We start from the raw sequence: 17,660 nt of genomic DNA on the forward strand, positions 1-17,660 counted from the left end.
TTTTTGGGTCCATTTTTCGTAATTTTAACGATGTTACCCCTTTCCAAATTTTCGAAAAATGGGTTTGCAGAAAAGTGCCTAAAGTCAGCACTTCTAAGCTCATAACTTTTCTTACAGACATCCGATTTTAAATTGACATACCTCAAAGTCATTGTAGTTTAATTCTCTAAAAATCTGTGTTTTCACTTTAGTTTTTTTTTTTTGGGTCGATTTTTCGTCATTTTAATGATGTTACCCCTTTCCAAATTTTCGAAAAACGGCTGTGCAGAAAATAACTTATCTGCCAAACATCCGATTTCAAAGTGGCATACATCTAAATGATTGTTGTTTAAATATCTAAAACTCTGTGTTTTCAACTCAATTTGTATGTTTGGGTCCATTTTTCGTAATTTTAATTTCCAAATTTTCGAAAAACGGCTATGCAGAAAAGTGGACTAAAACCTACACTTTTCTTACAGACATCCGATTTCAAAGTGGCATTTAGACGAGTGTGGTTAAATGTGGTTGAGTCCATTTTTCATAATGTTTATGAAACCCCTTTCCAAAGGGCGCATATCAGTTCCCACAGTCCCATTAAGCACATTTTTTAATTAAATTAAGAACTTAAGCAACAGTTCCTTAATTTCAAAACATGTATTTCGAATCAGTTAAATTAAATTCATCGCCCCCAAGAGTTAGGCCCATTTCACTCAATTTGCTGCAAAAGGACCTTCGCTCTTAATCCTTGTAGCTGTAGGACTTCTGGCTGGCTAAATCACCGGAATCTCGGGCGTTTATCGATGCAACTAACTTGCTTAGCCAACTTAAAATGTACCCAAGAAATTAAGGGCCCTCGGGCAAATTGTATCTGCATAAGTGCCGGCATCATCCAATCCTAGAAAAGTGGAAGTCTTGAAAGGGAGAAAGGCAGGCATGGCATGTTGCATGCCTCAGTGAGCAATAAGTTCGACAAACTCATTTCATTAAGCTCGGCGCTGCATAAAAAAAAAATATGGGTGGAAAGAGCTAATGCGCTGCCCCAAAACCCCATTTTCCGGCAGCTTTTCCGACTTTTCCGCCTGTCTCTCCGTCGCCGTCGCCGTCTTCGATGTCTCATCATTTATTGGCAAGCGCTTTTCAACGGATTGGCATCGCTCCGCATGCATCGCTTAAAGTGGATAACAGGGAAGGATATGGTTGCCACCGGGGAGGGGGGTGCGGAGTGCGGGGACCTGGTACCGGGATCGGGTGATCCTTAAAACCAGAGGCAGCCCGTCTGTTGCTATTTATTGCCAGCTCGCAGCGTCGCACTCGAAAGCCATCAATTTTTTATTAGATTATATAAAATTTACCAACGATTTATCTATGCCCAGCGCCGCTAGCATGTCACCATCTAACCCAATCAGTTTTCCCCCCCATTTTCCGTTTTCCCCACCCATTTCCCATTTCCCAGCCCCCTTTTAAGGTCCCTTGTCGCCGCCTGTTCATCCGATTGCAGCAATCGGAAATCTGACGACAACGACAACAGGATGTATTGGTTGCATTTAATGCAACTAATTTAATGAACAAAGGGCGGCAAAAGGAGAAGGGGTTTATGGTATATCGTAATAATCGTGCTTTTATTATCGCTGGATGTCGGTGAAATACATGGGTTAAATGCTATGGCAGCAATTAACTCTTAACAAATATGTTATCCTTAAATAATTGAGAATTCATTGGGCCACATAAAAGGCCTTTAATACCTCTTTTATAAAGATAATTCTGTTGCTTTAAACAAAAGTATCGTTCATACCTTTAAACTCTATTTACTTCCACACTATTAACTATACTGAATAGAACAATTTAATGCTTAAATTTATTTATTTTATTTTTGAAAAATTGTTCATAAAGCGAATTTATTTTGTATTAATATTTATATGCTCATTTTACTTTTTTGTAAAAACAATATACAAATTATTTGATAATTTGCACTTAATTAATTTTTTAATTATTAACACAAGAATTTGCAAGCTATTATAATACATATTATTGATACATTATTTATATTCTTAAAATGTTGTTTCGCAAGAACCATGACAAATTTTTAGTTTTTGTATTTCAATTAATTTAAAATTAGTTTTATTAATAGGTAGGTCTGCTAAGTATTAACACCTTCCTTTACCTTTAATACGTGTTCAGTGCTAAATTTCGAATTCAATCGTTTCCTATCGATACATTTATTGATTGCCATTTTCTTCCCTCATTTGCAATTGAATAAAATGGGAAAATTCTTAAGATTACCTTGATGTTGCTGTTGTTACTGTAACACTGCCCCGCCCACCGTTCGCCGCCCATTGCCACGCCCCCCGCTCAGCGATACAGTTACTTTGAGTTGTCTTGCTGCAAATACATTAAAATGCAGTTGAAGCTGCAATTGCTGGCAGGGCCACGCCCCCTTTTCTCACTTTCCCACGCCCACCTGTCAGTCTGTCTGTCAGTTTTCTGTTCTCGGCTCCTTTTTTTGCGCTGGCAGGCATTCATCAGCGTTATCCTGTCTCCTTATCCTGGCGCTCAACATGCAATATCTGCACTTTGCATTTCTTCGCTACTTGCGCGCAGGAATTAACATTAGCTCAACCAAAATGAAAGCCAGCTGGGAAATTGATTTGCTCTCGTTTTGCTCCATCTTTGCAGGTTAACGGGCATCTTTAATCACCTGGCACTCTCTTATGGGTAAGTCCTGAAAATATAAGGATATAAAAAATATAATTATTAGTATTCTGAACTGTACCTATCAGAATTTATTTATCTTAAATCTCTGTATGGTTATGTTCCAATGGATAGCTGTTCTTTACTACTAAAGATATAGGCGATTTTTATTCTTAAAATAAATTTACTACGCTTAAATATTTGATATTTTATATTTTAATATATATTTTATTTTTTACAATTAACTATTGTTTCTCAAGAATAAATCTAACGAGCTTAAGCTATGAATATGTTAGTTCTTTGAACAAATTCATTTCAAAATGGTGCCAAAATAATATTTAATATTTTTATTTCTGTTAAATTTTTGTATAGCAAATTATTGTAAATTAAAAGTGTATTTTAGGGAAATAAGCAATTGGTATATACATTTTTTGATTTAAATTATTTTGATTACAAACATTTTGAAAGCAAAACCGCAGCACTTAATTAAATGATTTTTGATACTCTTTCCCCATTTAAATCTAGAGCTCCCCTCAATACAGCACCGAAAATGGTACATCTTAAACTTATTTTTGTTTGGCTGCTCGCGATGTAATTGAAAACTGCCGCTGGCCCCCAAAAACCTCCGACTAAACCTCTCTATTTAATGGGTCGACATTAGTCCTCCTGCTGTCCCGTGATCCACTCCTTTGGATCCTTTGACTTCGGCTTAATACCGCTGTCGTTAAATGCGCCAAACGGGCGAAAAGAAATTGCCACTAAATGTTATTGAAATCGAATACGTTGCCATCCCCCTCCCCCTCACCCCTTCGGCGGTGGGCGGTGGCACGCCCCCTTGTCACTTGCCATTGGCCTCGGTGCGTTGCGGTTGCTTTTAATATCCTTAATGTCCTTGTATCTGCGAGACGGTGAGCTTGTGTTCCCCTCTTTTCTGGTTTTTCCCGGAGCTGTTCGCTGGAGCATCCTGCAGTGTTTATCCTTTTTAATCAGAAATTGATGCGCTGCCTTTTTCACAGCCATCGAAGGCGAGACAGAGGACTTCAGACAAAGATATAGATACGGATTCGGATACGGTTACAGATACGAATGCGAATACGCATTCGGATACAAAGGACAACGGACTGCGGATACGTGCCCTTTTCGCAGTTTTCGTCGACATCGCTTTGACTTATTGCCCGCAACTAATTCCTAATTACAATTTCAATTAAATATTTATTTTAATTAAAAAGCCAACTTCAAAAACACATCTCATCCGTATCCGTTGTTTTGCAATCGTTGGTGTACTGCGCGAAAAAAATGTATGTTTTTTTAATATTCGTTAATATTATTTTAAATTTATTAGCAACTTTGTTTCTTGTGAGTAAAATTCCTGTTAATGGGAAAAAAAACATATCAACCACAGATGCGTAATTCTTTTAACTATTTCACTTAAGATAAAGTGGTAATTTGGGAACATTTAAAATAATTTCAAAGTTTCTAAGCTTTTCAAAAACTCAAAATCTTAAAAAGATACTTAAAATTGTATTATAAAAGAAGGTCAATGATATAAATTAACACATGTGATTATTTGTAATACATTTTATTTTGAAATTTGATTTTATTTTATTTTAAAAAATTTGTCTGTGTGTGGAGATGAGATTTATCTTAATATTTTTTATTATTTGCTTTTTTCCCGCCGTGTAGGGCCCCGAGTGAGGCAGCAATGCGGATCTGGTGGTTACCTCGAAGTCCTCCGGGCCGTCGAACCGCCGGAGCACCGCCCCCCGCCCCCTGTCCCCTGCCCCCCGCCCTTCTTCATTAAATTTCATGAATCGCCCGCAGCGCTCAGCCATATCCTGTGCATGTTGTTGATGGCTCTGCCCACAAACTGCCGTGGGGGGTCACGGGTATATCATCTGCCATTGTTGTCTGCTCAAACATAACTCTCCTCGGCCAGAGCCAGAGCCAAAGCCAATGCCACACACGCCCGTATCCGTATCTTGACCATCCTATAGCCCCCCAACCACCCAACCACCCAAACCACCCAAACCAACCAAGCCAGCCAGAAAACCCAACGAACCACCCTCTGTTGTTTCAGCGAAAGCCACAAAAACTGTTGGCGCTTTTATTTATTTGCTATTGATTTCCACTGTCCCAGGACGCAATTTGTTTGCAATAAACTTCATAACAATAATTCATGTCCGCACAAATAAATAATTCATGGAGCCCGTTCCGAAAACGAAAGGCCACAGCCACTAAGATTTGCGGGGCTTTGATAGATAATTTCTTGGCCACCCCGCAGCGCCCCCCTTTTCGTCCCTAATTGCGGGGGTGGGCTGGGTCCTTGGTCCTTGGTCCTTCCAAGGACACCACAAGTTAATAAATCCAGCACTCGCAATGATAATAAAAAGTCGGCGTTAAATTAAAAGGTGTTTCAGCGCATCCAAGCATGTAAGCGAGTTCTGATTCAATACGTTCTATCAGGAGTTGCTATTAACTGAGGATGAGAACGGGGCAAATGAATGATGATCCAATGAATGATTCAGTAGGTTGCTTAGCAGCAGTGAAAAACAGTATACGACTGGAAGGAGGGAAAGTCAGCTAAAAGGAAAGTAACAGTGGCTAATACATATCTGTAATTAGGTGGATAGTAACACCGCTGCAACATAGTAGTTCTGGCAAGGCCTGATAGTAAATATAATATTTTCGACCATAAAATTATACTTTCATATATAAATACTTAAATTGATATTTGGGAATATATAGATCTTCAGTCTTTAATCATTTGTTTAACTTTATTTAATGCAAGGTAACTTTACTGAGGCACTAAAACTAAAGAACATCATATAAAATTATATATTATATATTGACATTTTTGTAACCCTTAAAAAAAGGGTTTAAAATAAATATTAGAATATATTCTTTTTTTGTCACATTCTCAAAATGCTATCCAAAATTTAAGGATACTAATTTTTTGGTATTTGTATTTTTCTTGATGTAGACTCAGCAATAGACATGAAATATGCTTTATAGATTAAAGTCAACAAATAAACAGGAAGTTAACTCTACTCAGGGATATACTTACCTACCCCACTGTACTGCATTAGAGCCCACTCGAATGCTTTTGAGTGCTCGCATATGATATCGCCAAGCAATCGAAAAGCAAAAGCGATAAACGAACCGGATCACAAAAAATACGAGTGCGCCCTTCGCATTTCCCTTAACATTTTCGCATCCGCATTTACGTTCGCATTCGAATTTCGATTCGTTGGGGTATGGATTACCAATTAGCATTTCCATTGGCGTGGCCAACCCACGCCCATTACCTCGTTTTGTGTGCGAATTGCGGTGGCGAATCGCCGGCAAATGTGGAGTGCTTTTGGGGACATGGGAAATTGAATTTCCCATTATCGTTTAAATGAAAATTCATGCCAGCGGCGACAATCGAAAGCTGCAACATTTTACTTTCCACTCTCGCTTAGCTGATTAAATGCAGGCCACGCGGCGTATGGGCAATGTGCCCCACCCACCACATTCCTCATACGCCACGTGTGACGCCTTGATTTCTCGCCATAAAGCACAAAACACAGTGTGTGTGAGTGTGCGATGCGGTGGGGTCAGTGGGAATTGCGTTTCAGCAGGCCGGACAAACTCAGACAAATATAATAAAAATCAAGGGAAAATAAAATATTTACACATGCATACAAATAAACACAAATAAAATATGGCCCACGACGATGGCCGAGAAGGAAAATGCGAACGAATCTCCAGCGACAGCGACATTGGCAAGAAGGGCAATTGAGAAAATGAATTTACTGTGTACGAAATGGTTAAGTAAAAGTTTGTGTATCGAAGCCAACAGAGGAAAGACAGACAAAGTGGCTGAAAGTCGAACAGAAACAGTGGGTTAGGCGAAGAAAATATTGCAGGAAACATTAAAATAATAAAGAAATCTGTGTTTACTGACAAATACCTCTTTAATTTGTAAATTTACCTTCCTTGTATTCTGATTTTCTTTTACTTGTCTTGTTTATTTTACAGCATTCTGAATTTTATTCTAAAATGGAATTAAATAATTTTTGTTTACCAATTATTTGTACACTCTTGATTTGTCATTCACACATCACTTCAATATTTAACAACATTTAACGTCAAACTGTAATTAAACTATGGGTCAATAAAATTTATAAGGTTTCCTTTCTAGTTACTATAATTTAATATTTGTATATTTATCACCTAAAATAAATAGAATAAATATAAAGAAAAGAGGAAGAAGAGTTTCATCCAAAAAGCTCTTAAACTAAGAGACTTGTTTGCGTCCAAACGGACATAAATCGATTTTCCTGGTGCTGTTGATCAAGAATATATATACCATATAGGGTCGGAGATATTGCCTTCACTGCGATGCAAGCTTTTGACTGATATTAAGATACCCTCTAAAGTAAAAAAAATAATAAAACATATTAAAACTTATATAATATAAGACTTTAAAATTAAAAACTTCATTAATAAATCGTTGTAAGGTGTATTTTACACTTGTTGTTTCTTTTGTTATATTTTGATCATAAATTATTTCAATAAGACCAGAACAAACAACTTTTTACCATATTAACATATTTCAAACAAATAATTGTTTACAACTAATTGTTTGATCCTTGCTTTTGTTTTCAAGGCTTAAAAGAAGTTGTTGTCAGTTGTACGAGCATTCATAAAATATACCATAGTTATGCTTTCAATTTCCCAAAAGCCATATCCTGTAAAACTAAGTTTTGGAAATTTGTGACCATTTCTTTCCATTCCAAGTGCTGAGATACCAAGACTTTCTTAAAGGGACACATTTTAGTTCCCCGGGCATTTAAAGCTCACACACCTTTGTACTTTGCTCCACCGTACAGCCAAAGTGCTTGTCCCAATTTCGGGACTTGGCCGTCGTCCTAGCTGTGTTCCCGTTCCGGGATCCCGGATCCCGGATCCCAACGAAGTCCTTTTTGGCCAGCGAGTGTGTCCCTTTGGCCGGGTTTGTTTAACTGTTTGCCGATGCTGGACGGCTGACGAGCTGATTGAGGAAATGCGCATCGGGCGCACTGAGCCACTGCCAATAAAGTATGTGCCTGCTTTCCCCAGATTCCGCTTTATATATATATTTGTATACATATATATATATATATATATATATATATATGTATACAAATATATATATATATATATATATATATATATATATGTACATACATATAGGGGAGTGTGTGCATTGATCTCGAGAAAAGCAAGCGAAATCCTATAAATATGCCATTTGAAAGATAATGCAGCAATAACAAAGTGGCGGCAGCAGGAGGGGCTGGGAAATGGCGAGGTGGGTGGAAAAGCTCGAGGGAAACCCGAAGCCAAATGCAGGCTGAAGAAAAGATAAATAGGCAGCAGTAGGCAAACAAGATGAGCAAACAAACGTGCCAATGGGAGGTGGGAAAATGTGGGGAGGCTCACACTCAGAAAAAATGTTGTAGATGACCGCAACAATTATTTTAGTATTATATTTTAAGTGGTCTGTTTTAAAAGTTCGTGTGAAAAGTTATCCGTCTATATGTTATGTATATAAATTATACAGTTGATAATATTTTATTTATATTTTTTTTTCTATCTAAAAAATATATATATCTTCAGTCAACATGGTTCTTTTCTTTATTACTTAAAAGTTTTTAGGCGCTACAAGTTTATTTAATTTTTAAATTATAAGACAAACTATACTTTTGTTAACATTAACTAAATATCATCATTTGACATTAAACCTTTTTCTTTGATATTTGGCAAAACAGGTTAACAGGTATTATCTATATTTTTATCGATGCACAAGGAATATTAGTTAAATAATGATTAAGTAGGTAGTATTTTTAACAGGAACTTGGACCAATTGTTTCCTGTGTACTGGGTGCAGTGGCTGGCTTTCGACTCAAACGGGTAAACAAGCCAGCATACACACACACGTACCAGGGTGCCAGAGGCGGCAAAACGCATTTGGAAAACGCAATGAGAAACAGCCAGAAGGACACTCACACTCACAGGCACACTCACACTCACTGGCACACTCACACTCACTGGCACACTCACCAACACAGATAAAGAGTGCAGACAGGAGGGAGTCGCATAAAAATGCCAACTGTCCGCTTGTGTGACTGAGCCTGTCAGCAGGACATGAGCAGGAGCCCGAGCCCGAGACACGGCAAAATAGATAGATTTCGAAGCTGAAGCTCCAGCGGGGATTTGGCACACAAACATACTGTAAAAGGAAAAATTAGAAAGCCAACAAACATGCCGATATCGAGGGGAGCGCTGTTAAAGGAGATGGCACACAGAGCAGAATTATAAACCGCTTTAAAACTGTGACAATATTAGCAAGAAACCTGTTTAGAAAATGTTCTTGATATTAATAGCATTTTTTATTACACTCTTAAAGTTCACTGTCATAAATCAAAATATAAAGTATACAAAAATTATTATTTTATTTGCAAGGCTCTTTCAAGTATCAAATTATCAACATTTCTTCCCATTTTGTATTATGTTTTAAATTTTTCGTAATATACGACACAAAAGTCGTTGAATATATTCTTGAAATGACAAATAAATATGTTAATAGTTTTGCATTGCAAAACATTGATTAAAAAATATGTTATTAAAAGACTTGTAGAAATCTATTTCTATTTCTTGTCTTAAATAATAAAAAAGAAAGCCAAGTCAATAAATTGAAGAAAACCAGTCTTCGATACTGCCAAGATAATAATTCCACTTAATATTATTCTGTAACATCTACATATTAAAAATAAGCCAGCATTGTTTATAACGCCAAAAAAAACTATCGTTATTGCGTTTGCAGCCTTACCATAGTATATATAGACTATATTTTTATTTAAATAATTACCTTTTTTGCTTCAAATAATTTAAAATGTAGAAACCAGTTTTTCTCAGCGTGCAAACCGTAAATAGTTGGCCCGCTCAAGAAGTTGTAATGTGTTTTATAGGTATCCTAGGGTCAGTGGGAGGGCAGGCCAAACTGGGAGTTTTGCGGGGAGAAAGCGGGACACGACGGTTGTTTGCTAGATTAAATTTACTACATTTCGAATTGAATAACTAAAGCTCCCGGAGGATCATCTTCATTTTGTATTTATCCAGAATGAATGGTAAACGACAGTTGGAATAACATACACACACGCGCGGAGCCAGGGATTGATGATGGAAGCGGAGGAAAATATTGCAGAATTACGACCGAGAGAAGCGGGAATGGGTGGATGTGGATGTGGATATGGATGTGGATGTGGATGTAGATGGGGCTGGATGGCAGGGCACACATACGAAAACAATCAGTAATGTAATAGAGACGACGACGAGGACAACAACGCCTGCAAAGGATTTAGGACACTGGACTCCTCCGGACGGAGGATTGCGGAATCGGGGGGCAGACAGGAGAAGCCAGGACGAAGGACGAAGGACGAACGAAGCCATTACAGTTGCCAGCGGCATTTTGCCGGAAACAGCTTGACAAGCCGTTGAAATTTATATTGAAAGATGTTTCGTAGCCAGCTCTGGCAGGATTAAGTAACTACAGTCAGCACCGAACGCTTGCCCCTGGATTTTTGGTCCTGTTGCGCTGCATAATTCATACAGAAATGAAATCATTGCCTATGCATGGGAGCTGCAGCGGCGATCTGTATCTGGATTTAAAGTTTCTAGCCCCGCTTAGAATCGATACCACACAATAAAGGACATAAAGAACGGCCTGATTTCATTTCAAATCATAAAGAATGCCTGATTTATTCCATGAATATTAAAACTTAGAATGGACACTCAAATATTTTCCAAAAATTTAATTCGTAGACATTTTATTGTGTAAATGTTAGCAAAGAGATACCTAACAAATGAAAGTAAAGATTTGAACATAAATTTAAAATAAAAAATGTTGTTATTTTTAAATTATTATACCACAAATAAATCGTCATTAAATGATATTGCACTTTAAGTTAACATTAAAAACCAAAGGAAATACGGCTTTTTCTTCTACCCTTTTTTAAGTAACTCTGGCTGATTTTCAATTTAACTCGATGGCGGATGTTAATCAAGTGCATAAATAAAAGAGCATAAAAATCCCCGACAAGAAGCTGTTTTCCAAGAACTCCCCGCCATCCCGTTTGCTGAAAATGTTGAATTAGCAAAAACTCTGATAAGAAATATGCAAAAATGTTTGAGAAAACAAAATGGTAGTCATTTATCCCGCCATGTGTGTGTGTGCAGGGTGGTGTGTGTGTGTGCGGAAAAGGGTAATACAAAGGGAGGCTGTGTGGGAAGAGGGAAGTGGGAAAAGGTTCCGAAGGACGAATCGCTTCCTTGGAGGCATGGCAGGTATGAATAAACATAAAAGCGTTTTCGGAGCCTTTATCGCGTAAACGCATCAAAAAATTCAATTGTATTTAATACGCACACACACATTGATTGAACCGAGCACAAAAGAAGCAACAGAATGTGTGTGATTGGGCCATAAAAGTGAATATTACGCATACGCCCCATCATCAGCCCAAGGGATCGGGCCAGTTAAGCCGCGCCAAAAGCCAATTTGATTAACAAAAACCCGCCAGAGATTGGGAGCACGATGATGATGATGACGATACTCCTGCTAATGATGATGATACAGCATGAACATAATACAACGGAAAAACGTTGCGGCCATTGCAGTTAAGGCTTACCATCTAATCTCCCGAAAAATGCTAAAAACTCCGAGAGCTTACCCTTTGGAAAATGAATATTTTCTCAAACAAATTGCAGCCATCGAGACTGGGTCTTTCTCCCCTTCGGAGAAGGGAAAATTGCATTTGAATATAAATCAAAAAATATATGTTGGCCATCAGGGGAGTCGAAAACTTTAAAACCCGAGTTTCAATTAATAGACAAGACAGAAAATGGGTAAATACACTTGAAAAACACGTACTGATTTTTCTTAAAATATAAGTTTAAAGTAAAAGATTGTAGTATCAAAAATTTATTATAATTTATTTAACATCTTTTAAAATTTGTTTGTGAAATGCATCACCAAAATACGTATTTATTTATGTATACTTTACCTTACTTTTACAGTTACAACGCGCCAAATTTAGTGACCTCCTTAAGTAAACATACATTTGTTCCTAAAACTCTTTTTCACTGTGTACTCCAATAAATTTCCGAATTTCTCGATGATTTTTGCATTGCAGTAGACTGCATATTGCAGGCAATTTGTTTTATATTTACCTGAATATTTCTTCAGATTTAAAATGCGGCTGTTGACAATGCGTCCTGGTAAGCATATTTCATCCGACGAATTAGGCAATGCTTTCTTTTGAGGTTTTGTTCTGTGGCCTCAAGGATTTCGATTCCGATTGAGATTGAGTTTGAGTGTGTGTGTGTGCGTGCGTGTGTGTGTGTGTATGTGTGTGTATGTGTGTGTGCTTCTCCCAAGCGCCAGTTACTCTTCAACTTTTGGTGTTGAACAGTATCCCCGAATTGGGAAAAAGGAGGGTTACCTTTTTTGGTTTTTTGGGCCAACGCTTGGCCTGGTTTCCGCATCGCTGGCTCGCTCTACACGTGTTAAGTGTTCAGCCAGCTCACCTGGCACAAGTTGGGGAAACTTCCCCCTCCATTTTTTTTGGCCGGTCAAGCGACCTACGTTAAGTGTCAAACACATTTTACTTCGCAATTTCTTGGGTCGTTCGCTGTGGCTTTTCCCACACACACACACCGACACACACACACACACACACCGTTTTCCCAGAGGCGCCTAATGCTCTTGTGTCTCATGTCGTAGGCGTTGCCAACTCTAATGAAATGATTCATTTCCGCTTTCCGCTCGGGCTCTGTGTGTGTGTGTTGGTGAGGGTGCGAGTGTGACTGTGAGTGAGGGTGTCTTCCGGTTGACACTTTCTTTCCGCTCTGGTTGTGTGTGTGTGTACGTGCAGCCGAGTTCTTGGCGGACTCGCTTCGTTGGCTCTCACTTGGCCACGTTGATAAATTTGTGTAAATTCGTTTTAGCCAATTTCCACACTCACACACACACAGCAAATGTCCTTGGGGAGTTGCTTTTCACCTTCCTTTTTGTACGCTTTACGGTGTGTGGTTTGCCTATCACGTCCTCTACTCATTCAAACGATCGGGTATAAATTTGGAGATAATTTCACTGGTTTCGCAACCGGATTTTGTAAATGCGGCAAACGCTGTGTAAATATTTTATTGGTAGCTCCTTAGCTGCTGTTTTCGCAATTAACTGCTTGAGTTTTGGCCCACAAGCTGTTTAACTGATATGCAATTATATCAATTTTGTGGCTATTAAACTTAACGTTTATCCAGTCTCAAGGGAGTTTTTAGCTATGAATTAAAGAGAACCATAAAAAGCTTGTGATTAAAATGTGACATGTCTAACACAAAATAAGTTTAATTATAAATTAAAATGTCTTGAATAAAAGATTCCTATTTTTTTCTAAAATTAAAGGCAATATATTTATAAAAATACATAGGGCTTCTCTTTTAAGTCCTAAGGAGGCTAACTTGTAAACACGTTGAGATCAATATACTTATATATACATTTACATAACTATTTATTTGTTGATTATTGATATTTTTACATTTTTAAAGCTAACACCTGAGAAATCAAAAAAGGTAAACATGTTATTTCCAGACAATTCTCCCCAGGATTCTCTGACTGCTTGTACCAAAACGTAACTTTTAGCCATCGAGGCCATCCGTTTGGGCCACTATTGATATCCCTGTGGTCGCGGCTTTAAACTCGTGACAAAAACAACGCCAACAAAACGCTCAAATTGTCTAGTGTTTAAATAATTTCTGTGCCACTTTTTCCTAAGCGCTCTGTTGGCCATATTTTTTCCTTTTGCTATGTGGGGCTTGATCTTTTTTTTTGTATTTTTATTTTTGCCGCCCCGATTTTTCTTCTTTTTTTTCGGGGGACGCTTGGTGCTGCGGTTTCATCTGCAGCCGACAGGGGGCGCCTCTTGGTCAGCCCACCCATTTTTCGCTTCGGTCACATGTTTCATGCCAGCTACATCGGATTGGCAGAGGGCGCGGGGAGGGATGTGGATGGCTATCAGAGGTACACTGTTCAAAATATTGTACTCAAAATTAAATTAGATTTGTGCACTATATTTAGGGAGGAGGTTTGTTCCTTCCCATTCTTGTTTTTTAGGTATGTGAGCCTATTGATTTTTTTAAAGACCCCTATAAAATGTATGATGTGCTACTCTCTCTCCCACATTTTTTAACAGTGTAGTGTGGTGGGGGGTGAGTATTCTCCGCTCGGCGAACGACGGGGCTCATAACTTATGCCAGAGGCCCCCGTTCCCACCCTGCGCTACCAAAAAATGGCAAATGGCGGGCCGAAGTAGCGCATTTGTTACCACGGCCATGTTGTCACACACACACACACACACACATATGGGCTGGGGGTTTTCCCAGACCCCCTCCCCCTCCCCCTGGTTTGCTGCACCATCCTGGGGCGTCAGTTTTGAAACATTTACTTTATGTTGTTCACAGGAAATTAGATTTTTTTCCCTCCGCTCTTTGTTGTTTTTGCCGGCTGATGCCACGCCCCTCATTTCGGCGGCCTGTGGGCAGTAGTGTGTCCAGTGTTGGGCAGCGCATTTAGTTTTTATAGCCAACTTGTCAATGACAGGAGCAGCAGTAGCAGGAACGGAACCATGTCCTTGCGGACAGGAAACAAGCTCATTGCGGAAACAGCTTTTTAGCCGTAACAAGCCGCACACCAACACTCTGCCAACTTGTTTGCCATGCTAATTTATTTATAGACGGAATGTGAGGGGATGATAAAGTAAGCTTCTTGTTTTTCCACTCTCGTTTGTTCCTCTCAGCGATATAGCGTTTTTTTTTTTTTTTTTTTGGATTGCCTTCCATGTAAATTTCCGCCGCAGACGACAAATTGCATACGTGGCACGCCCACCTGGTGAGCGGTGGGTGGGTGACCCACTCATCCGCCCCCTTTTGCCGTCTTTAATTCGATTTCGAGCTGTGCAAACAAATCATTTAATGCCCGCCAAACTCATTTGTGCAAACATATTTGGGTCACTCTCCGTCCCCTTCGCACGTTTTCCCTCCCTTTCTCGCCGTGGGGCCCAGTGGCCATGGAAAAACCGTGAAAAAATGTAACCACAAATGTTTCGCTGGTTGGGAAAACTCCAACACGAATGCCCTCGACACCACAAATTTTCTCGATTCCTAGAAATCTATGTAAAGTTTTTTTTGCATGAAAGGTAGGATGATTATTAAATATTTTAAGTTTTAACATTTTTTAGCTAAACCATGTAATTAGTTATATAATATCCGGCTAGACTTAGTGTGGTCAAAAGGGTCGCATTTATTCCGTTTAAAATATATGATTAACTTTCTAATGAAAACGTTGTGATACCATGGTCTAATTACACTTTACCAAATTGGGTGTTCGATTGTCAGGATATCTACTGTTTCGGCCCTCACCTTTTGACAGCTCTATTTTCTTCACGCCACCCATGTGCCACGCCCCCTGATGGACAGCTGGCCCCTATAGGCGGTACGTGCCACATGCTTTTTTGCCAACTCTCCATTTGTATCGTGACTGCGCTGACTGCAGCTCGTTGTAGGACATGATAAGTAGCATAACCATTAAAATCAAAAGCAGCCAACGCCATTTGCAAATGGAACGCGGGCCACTTTGCTTAATGTTCGGCCTGGCAACACGGTAAAAGCATCAACCCCCCACCCCCCACCACCCACCACCATCACCCAAGCCCGCACCTCAAAAAACCCGCGGAACAGCCAAAACCCAACAGTCCACCGATCCCACGGCATGGACATGCATTCATGTTGAATGGATTCGCGGAATGTCGACGGTGGCCGCAGTGGATCAGGTGGACATGAATGGAGATTGGTGGTCCCAAGGTGAAAGGAACCATGGAGACCGGAAAACTGAGGGAATGGAAATGGGAAATGGGAATGGAAATGCGAATGGCAATGGGTTAATGGGTTAATAGGTGAATGTCGCTGCGGGAATATATTGTACGTATTATCCTGTTTATGTGTGAGCTCATTCAAGTCCTATTAAACGTGAATGTCTACCACTTTATGTCATCATATGCAGAGAATATTTAATAAGCGTTCCACAAATGAGAAGTTTACAGCGGATTAATCACGTAAATGTATTGCCTTTATTTAGTAATTGTATTTTAAATCTATCAGCATTTCGATAGATTTTCCCCTGGCTGATTCGCTTTAATTTCATGCCTCAGCAGCAAAGCGATGGACATTTAGTACTTAAATTAAATTTCCATCGAATTAATTTCGTTTTTGTTTCTCTGTGGGAAATAGTTTACAATGGCTTGGATTATTTCCGGGGAATGCTAAGGTATTAGGAAATGGATATATTTAAATTGGCTGGCCATATTTAAATGTCGCCCCAGCAGGGACTTCTTTGTGCAAGGATATTAATAAAGATCCAGAGGAATGTGCAATGAATAGCGCTAATGGTCGTACACATGAATACGTTTACTTTTGACCTTATCAAAGGTTGGCTCATTACAGCTGCATTGAAAGGACCCAGCGCAGGTCCTTTCAACTCATCTGCTTTGAGTTAGGGCAATACGTTTAATAACCACAAGCATCTTGGTGATTATGATTATGCCACCGACTTTTCCACCCATTCATTCAGCGGCGATCCACCGCAGCACTCCATCTTTTTTGCCAGGACAACTAGCTCTGGTGGCTCGTTGCTCATTCATTTTCTTTCATTTTGCCGTGCACTGGAACATTTCGTTTCAATTTGTAAAACGTTCTTCTTTGTGCGGGCGACGTCGTCATCGTAGTCGTTGTGGTTAAATTTCATATTTTTTAAGGGCAGTCGAAACTGTAGCCACCGCTCAACGGCATGACAGCTGTTGCCCGACGGCCCTGCCCCTCGCACTTCGCACTTTTCCAGCACTTTTCCAGCATTTTCCAGCCCACCCCGTTCCGAGTCCCCATCATGAACAAATGAAAAGCAATTTACGCCGCTGAAGGTATGACAGGTGGGGGGGTTGGGGGCGGTAAGAGTGAGGGGCGTGGCGCCACGAAATGCTACCCGTGCGGAACGGGGGAGTGGGGCGGAGGGAAATGGCAGGAGGCGATGGCCAAGTGAATCAAGGTACAGAAATCGCTCAAAAGCATTCAGAAACCGCCATTCATGCGAATGACCAACACCAGATGCCCCGCCGACCCCTGACCCCTGACCCCGCAGCCCCTCACCCCGCAACCCATCGCTCGATGTTAACCCTTGCCACTGGCTGTCCCTCATTTTCATTTTCATTTTCCAACTGCCGCTGCTGCTGCTGTTGTTGTTGTTGTTTATAACATTCTAAGTTGCTTTAATGGACGGCGAAATCAACATTTTTGAATATTAAAATGAGGATTCTTTGAGCGACAGCGGCGGTTTGCGGAAAAGGGTTGGTGGGGGCGTCGCAACAAAGGGGCGTGGCCCTGTGGCTCAGCCATAAATAAGAACATTTTCTTAGCGAATTTCTGCCCGCAGAAAAACTTTGCCGCCACATTCGCTGAAGCGAGTACGTCTTCTTGGCTTTTTTAAGTGCGATGAAGGAAGGGTTCGCGGTTGTGCACCTTTTGTTGGCCTGCTCTGGAATTTATATTTTATTTCATTTTCTTTCACATTTCGCCGCTGCCATTTTAATATACAATATTATGTCTTGCCCTGTTTGGCGTGAATTTCCTTTCTTTTCCCTTTTCTGAGACAGCAAAAGAGGGTAAAGAAAAAGGCGGAAATAACAGCAACAACAACAACAACAACAGCAGTGACACATTTTAGAAATTTTTACCCAGAAAATGTATGTAAATTAAAAGAAAAAGTTTTGTTCGTGGACAAGTAGATAACGTTGTTTGGAGCATGCGGAATTTGTTGGTATAATCGAATGAAAAATGTCAATGCTCGTGCCTGGAGTTACAATTATTGT

At 39.7% G+C, this 17,660-nt stretch overlaps 1 protein-coding gene across 1 annotated transcript in view; it reads left to right on the forward strand.

The window, feature by feature from the left end:
• LOC108043568 (chaoptin) overlaps window positions 1–17,660 on the forward strand; it is a 217,810-nt gene that overhangs the window by 85,057 nt on the left and 115,093 nt on the right. The window contains exon 5 of the mRNA XM_044461346.1: window positions 2,653–2,691. The gene's annotated coding sequence lies outside the window, so the exon portion shown is untranslated. The remainder of the gene's footprint in view (window positions 1–2,652; window positions 2,692–17,660) is intronic.

The sequence above is a fragment of the Drosophila rhopaloa genome, unplaced genomic scaffold (genome assembly GCF_018152115.1).
Source record: "Drosophila rhopaloa isolate 14029-0021.01 unplaced genomic scaffold, ASM1815211v1 contig_3, whole genome shotgun sequence".
Classification (NCBI taxonomy): Eukaryota; Metazoa; Arthropoda; class Insecta; order Diptera; family Drosophilidae; genus Drosophila; species Drosophila rhopaloa.